This window comes from Gekko japonicus, unplaced genomic scaffold, assembly GCF_001447785.1.
Source record: "Gekko japonicus isolate JY-2015 unplaced genomic scaffold, Gekko_japonicus_V1.1 scaffold1794, whole genome shotgun sequence".
Taxonomy (NCBI): domain Eukaryota; kingdom Metazoa; phylum Chordata; class Lepidosauria; order Squamata; family Gekkonidae; genus Gekko; species Gekko japonicus.
Window position 1 is genome coordinate 138,864 of NW_015164244.1, and position 6,661 is coordinate 145,524.

General features: G+C 52.2%; 1 long non-coding RNA gene across 3 annotated transcripts; it reads left to right on the forward strand.

The window, feature by feature from the left end:
- The first annotated feature begins 117 nt into the window (after positions 1–117).
- LOC107108220 lies at positions 118–3,934 on the forward strand. Of its 3 annotated transcripts, none has more exons than XR_001482427.1 (4): positions 118–195; positions 920–1,028; positions 2,348–2,482; positions 3,617–3,934. It is a non-coding gene; the product is annotated as an uncharacterized LOC107108220 (long non-coding RNA). The 3 variants fall into 3 exon arrangements; XR_001482425.1 differs by having other exon boundaries at positions 2,351–2,482; XR_001482426.1 differs by having other exon boundaries at positions 126–319; positions 2,351–2,482.
- The last annotated feature ends 2,727 nt before the right edge of the window (positions 3,935–6,661 follow it).

A 6,661-nucleotide genomic window follows, 5' to 3' on the forward strand; every position in this document is an offset into this window, starting at 1 on the left:
GGCCCCCCGGGCCCCCCCCCCCGCCATCTCCCCTCCACCCCTCCCCTCCGGGATCTGATTGGCTGGCTGACGGGGCTCTGTCTTTGTGCGCAGGCGCGGCCGGTGGGGAGGCGCCCGGAGAGGCCCGCGAGGGACCGAGAGAGAGAGGCGGCGGCGGCGGCGGCGAGAGGAAGCGGCCCAGGTCCAGGCTGCCAGGTGAGCGACGCCCTCGGCCGCAAGGCGTGGCCCCTCCTCCTCCCCCCCAAGAGGTGCGGGGCCCCCCCCCAATGATGAACCCGATCCGAAACACAGCTGGAATTACCGTCAGACGCCTCCGCTGGTGAGAAGGGTCGTTCTGAAGGGGGGGGGGCGCGCGGCCAGGCCGGCCGGCCGAAGAGCACCCACTAGAGGGGGGTGTGTGTGTGTGTGTGAAGCAGAGGCACAAAATGGCCGCCGCGGGAGCCGCCACGTGGGCGGGGGGGGGCAGGGAGGCCTGTGTCTGGCTGCGGACCTCAGGGGCGGAGTCACCATGAAGCCGACCAGGCAGCACGTGCTTCGGACAGCACGAAGTTGGGGGAAAGGGTGGGAAAGCTTCGTTTGTACAGTATTCTTGCGTTACCCTGTGGATGAATTTTTGCATGGCTGCAACCTATCTGCTCAGGCAGGTCAACCACTAAAATGGACTGGGGGTCAGTGTGGGAAGGAGGGGGGGGGCACCAAGATTGGGTCAGTGCTTCGGGCACCAGGGAGCCTTCATCCGCCCCGGCTGTGGTCTCACACACACGCACGGCATAATCCACTTCGCACTTTGGAGGCCCTTTCCAGCTGGATCTTGCCCGTTTATACAGGAAAGTTCCAGTTGGAAAGTGGATTGGTTCGTTTGTGCGACCACAGTCCTTTGTCCGTTCAGAAGTTTAATGGTCCCCTTTCTCCCTTGCAGAACTCTAGGCGGCTTGCCTCAGGGAAGGGGAACAGTCACAAAAAGCTGACAAATATGGTTAAGGCCACCATGATGAGAATGCGTGGAAGCCACAGTTTACAAGCTCTCGGTAAGTCTTGCCAGTTAATGAAACACTTGCAAAGGTTAAGGTAGAAGCTCTGCTGACTAGGTTGCCTTCTAAAATTAACATTTTTTAAAAAGTTCATGGACATTAACAGAGCCAGATGAGCAGCTCTCCTCTGGGGAGTGTTTTCACTTTGTAGGCATCTAATGCAAAAGGAAATGCTTTATTGGAGCGTGCTGCTAACTCCTCAGTTACCCCTAAGCCATTTTCCAACACAATGAAATGAAGAAGAGTTGAATTTACATCCCACCCTTCACTTGGAGTCTGTGAGACTGGCTTCCAGTCTCCTTTCCCTCCCCACAACAGACTCCCTGTGAGGTAGGTGGGGCTGAGAGAGCGCTAAGAACTGCTTTTGAGAGAAAACACTGAGAAAACTAACTGACCCAAGGTCAACCAGCATGTGGAGGAGTGGGGAATCAAACCTGGTTCTCTAAATTGGAGTCTGCCATTCTTAACCGCTACACCAAAATGGCTATGGTAAGAGCTAAAGCTACTTAGGGATGTCTCTGTGCCTTCTGTGGCTCACAGGCTGCCTGCAAATGGAAGCAGTGTGGCTTTGCAAGGGTTGGGAGATTGCCGTTAACTGAGGACAAAGCCAAAGATTCCTGGGCAGGAATTCAGTAACATTTATTTTTCAACTCCTACATTTGAAAAGTTAATTGGCTTACAATACTCTAGCAGGACTTGAGCAAGTATGAGCCAGCTCTTCTGATTTGAAAAGGCAACTATGGACCCCCATACTGCCTTTGTTGGTGCACAAGAATGTAAAGTCCTTGGACCACTTGTGAAATAAAGGGAAACATTCTTTGTTTTCAAGAGCTGAAGCTGGAGTAAAGGGAAGGTGCCTCTTTTCCCCAGAATGGTGTTGATTGGGAAAGCGGTTGAGGTGCAGACGAGCACAAGAGCCCTGCTGGGCCAGACCAGTGAGGGTCCATCTAGTTCAGCGACTTGTTTCACACAGTGGCCAGTGAAACGGACATAGAGGCTGGGGATGTCCCCTCATATTGCCTTCTCTAGATGCTGGCTCCCTTTGTTCACCACAGCTAGTAGCCACTGATAGACCTTTCTTCATGAGTCTCTCAAATCCCCTTTTAAAGCCTGTGGCCATCCCTGCTACCTCCTCCAGCAATCTCTCATTGAGTAAATGAGCATGCCACGTTCCATGTGATCCAAAACTTGGCATGTTTCTTGCCAATTGAATAGAGTCAGCAAAAAGATCCAATTGTATGGGTTTCAGGCACTTTCCATTTATGCTAACAGTTATTTTACCTCCCTTCAGACTTAATGGTTCTCTTTCTTGTCAGCAGACTACTTCTAGTGGTGTCGCTATGTAGGAGTAGGAGATCAACTCTTCAGTCTTCGGCTGGGCAATGGAGTAAACAGCAGAAGATGGTGGACTTCGAAGCATCAGGGGAAAGCCTTGGCCCCTTTTGGAGCAGGTTGGTGTTCACTTGTCTTGCATTGCCTGATACTATTGGATACTCAGGCCTTGGCCTACACAAGCTTGGAAACCATGTCATCTTACCTGTGTTTGTGTCCAGCGTTTTGTGTGTGTGTGTTTCAAATTATTATTTTAAGTAAATTATACCAATGATAGGCTTTTATAATCTGTTGTAAGCTGCCCTGAGCCCACCTGGGTGGGGTATAAAATAAGTAAATAAGTAAATAAATTAAACATAACTTGGTAGCTGTGAAGGTGGAGGGGGAAATGGGGTAGCAGCCCACTGAAGTACTATAATTTTGCTCGCCCTTGGTGTGACTGGCAAGCTTGATGGGTTCTTCTGCTTGAGACTTGGTCCAAAGCAGGTTGCGAGAGGATGCTCTTGCAGCTTGATTTGTGTGGTACCAGTGAATGGAGAAGTGCCCGTGTAGAGATGTAAAATTTCCGGAAATTTTGAAGCTCGGAAAAAACGGAAATGTTCGGGAAAATTGAAAAAAATCTACATTAGCACTTCTTTTTTCTTTTCCAGATTGAAAGTCATTCTGAACTAGCTTATTAAAAATATTGTGTTTCCAAACAATTATTACGAACAGAATACCCACCCATGTGCAAAAGCAAAACTGACACTTTTATTTTCTTCTGACAATCACACCTCCTAAAGGAAGAAATGCATCTTGTTCTTGCATTGGAGAGTTCAGTTTGTAACCTAGGACTTCCTTGTTCTCAGTGCACAGAAATTACATCAATCTGATACCATATATATATATATATATATATATAAGAAATGATTTGGAAAATATTTGAACATCTGGTCTTAAAATATTTTATTCATCATGTTAAAAGAAAACATTCCATAATCATTTTTTTTTCTTTTCTTTTTTCAATTTTTCCAATTTTTCTGAAAAAAACAAAAAGGCTTCAGGGAAAAAACGGAAAACCCCCGGGTTTTTTTCCAAATTTTCTGTTTTTTTTCTGGGCCTTCACATCTCTAGGTGTGGCGAGAGTGGCAGAGGGCCATTCAGGGACTGGGGCAGAGGCACGTTCTTGCCTGCCCGGCCCTCTTGCATGGTTCTGAAACTGACTGGGCAGCGAGGGCTTAGCATGAACTGACCCTGTGGCTTTTATGTTTCAGGATGTGCCAGCCGTGGGACTTGTTTTGCTTGAAAGAGCTTCTCTAGGCCTTGAATGGAACTGCCCAGTGATACGTGCTTCAGTCCCAAGCAAGTGGGAACCAGAGAACTTCTTCCAAAAAGGAGCGGAGCAGCGAGTGTGGGTCTCTTGTCCTCCCCCAGGATAAGACACGGATGTGGCAAGCAGGCCGGTCTGGGGCCAGTTTCCTCTTCTCAGAACTGGAAACATTGGCTGTTGTGGGGGGGGTGGCGATGCTCCCTCTTTTGTTAGTACAATTGTTTGTATTAACTGCCGCAAACTAATAAACGGCTCAACTGAAGAGTGTTACTTTCTGTGTCAGTGTCCAGATGGTCCGTCACTGGGCTTTAAAACGGGCCGTTACCCACCTTTTACTTTAAAAATCATCACTAGTGAAATGTAACGTGGCCAACGATTGCCTGGTTCTAAAAATGGAAGAAAAAGCAATTTTAGAGCAAATCCAGGCCTTCCTGGATAACTTGTCTGCCCTGGACCCCTTTCAGGCCTGGCTTGTTGTGGTCCCAGTGGTTGCGTCGCTTTTGCTAGACTTAGTGGCAGCCTTTGATGGACTGCACCGTTCTGTTGACATTTGGAGGCAGAAGGGAAGGGATTAAAGGCTTTCCCCCCTGAGCGGCTTCAAATCCTTAGAGGCCAGGACTCGGGAAGGTTGCTGTAGGTGAGTGGGACCTGCCTTGTGGAGTTCCACAAGATTCGGTCTTGTCCCCCGTGCAGTTACACCGTCTTGTGAATCCCTTAGGAGAAATGATTGGTGGTTTCCCAAGAGGGCGTCACCCCCATGTTGCTCTACGTTTCCTCATCCAAATTGCCTGGTGGATGCTATAGAGCAGGGGACCCCAGGATGGTGGTGCCTGTGTTGCCTTGCCGCCCCCCCCCCCCCCCCCCCCCCGCAAGGTTTCTGATTGGCTCTGGGAGGTTTGGCTGGGCGGATTTTTTAAACTGTTGCTCTGGCAGCAGCTGCCACCACAGCATAAAAGGATCTTCTGCCCTGTGTGGACCGAAGGTAAGCCGTGGCAGCCATTTTGTAGCTGGCTGTGCCTCCTGCGGCGGCCCTTTTGTGGCTGTGCCCACCACTGTGCTCTGCAGGAGCGGGTGAAGCAGTGCCCTGGCACTCGCTGTCGTTAGTGGCCCAAGGGGTAAATAAGCTGAAGTTGAACCTCAACACGAGAGTCAAGTATGGGGATGTGGCGCTCCCCACTTTTGATGGGGTCTGATCCTGTGTTCGTCTGTAGGGCTGGAGAGGAGCCCTACAGCTGATGCAGCTGCACAAAGTCCTGCTACTTGGAGAAGCAGACAAGAGAACCTAACAGCACAGGCTTCAAAATAGAGCCACAATAGCATCTCTCTGGCAGCCAGCTCGGAGAATTATGAATGAAAATCCTTTAAACTTCAGCGCCCCCCCCCCCCCCCCAAAAAACCAGCTTGGTTTGTCAAAAGGGTTAGCTGGCTGTGCTTCCCCTACTGGGCCCAGGTGCTCTGGATCCAGCAAGGCCAAACTGGGTCAGCCTTTCTCTGCCCTGCCCCAGATGGCAAAGGGGGGGGGTGAAGGAGAGCGAAGAGGCCAGGGTGCCTGTCCTTTTGAGCTGGCGGCTTCCTTCCGCAGGCTGTGTTCCACTCCCTGAGCCTCTGGGAAGGAGCCCCCAAGCAAGGAAAGTCGCGAGTTGGCTCTACTTGGCGCAGTGTCTTGCTTTCGAACTGCTTTCGAATCGGAGCACTGAACTCCATCAGAATTCATTACCCAGCGCATACCCTATTAATCGCTGTGAAAAACATTCACACTTAAACAATAAACCCTTGCAAATATGAGGCTATGCATCTCATGCGTGCAGAGGAACAATGATCTAAGCCTGTAGATAGATGATTATGCTTGTGTATAAAGTAGTATGATTTATGGAATTCAAAAGTGTAAATACCTTTGTTTTCCCTAAGAAAAAGTGCAGGTGTGGCCAGTCCTTGAGAAAGAGTTCCACCCAAGTGCCTTTAATTGTTGCTGTCTGTTGGGAATAAATAACCTACCCCCAATGTCCCCAGCCATCTGATGAAGTCAAGAAACAGATTACAAAAGCCAGAATGATACCCAGAAACAACCTGTGGCAAGACAGGCTCAAAAGAGACAATAACAGAACACCACGAGTGTTCTCCTGTCTGCCAAGTTGGGGGGGAGACTTGGGCCAGTGGCTGGGAGCTGCTCACTCCCATCATGCAGCCGTTCCCCCCTGGTGTACAGAGTAAGGCCACCCCAGCACATCCGTCATTGCTCTGCCTGCAGAGTTTCTGTCTGGGGCTAACAGGGTCCCATACATTCCCCTCCCCCATGCCACCGACCCCCCAGCCCTCCAGCTGGCCTATCTTGGCTGGGATGGAGACCTCCGCCTGGCCTTCCTTTCTCTGAGGGGGATCTCCGCTGGGCCTCCTTCAGTGCCCCCTACCTGCAAGGGTCCTGGTGTAGCCTGCTCCCCCCCCCTCCGCCCCACTCTCTCCTGGGTTCAGGGAGGCCTGGTGCTGCCAGGTTCTTGCCCGTTCTTGTTCTCAGATGGGTGGGGCAAGCCCAGTTTCAGGGCGCAGAACCCAGTGAGGGGCAGACCCTGGTCTCCTCCAGGCTTCCTTCTGGTGCCAAGAGCGGCTGCCCCCCAGCTCTGCCCTTTCTCCCACTGCAGTGGGCGAGTTCTGGGTGTGTGTGTGCTGGGAACCGTACCACAGGGCCATCGGTGGACTGGGACTCCTCCTGTGGGCGCTTCCCGGGGGTGGGGGCTCCTCGCGCAGACCCTCTGCCCCCCCGGGGGTGGGGGCTCTCCTCCGCCCCCTCCTCGCCTGCCCGTGCCGCAGACGCCGGGGGCGTGTCCGTGCGGGCGATCCAGCCGGCCGGCGAGCGGCGCCGCGGACAGACTGCTAAGCAGGCAGCCAGGCGAGCGATGAGCGAGCGGCGGCGAGACCGCGGCGGCGGCGGCGTCGTCTGCTGCAGCCCCCCGCACGCTCCGTCTCCGGCGGCGCCTCTGCAGGGCTCCGGCCG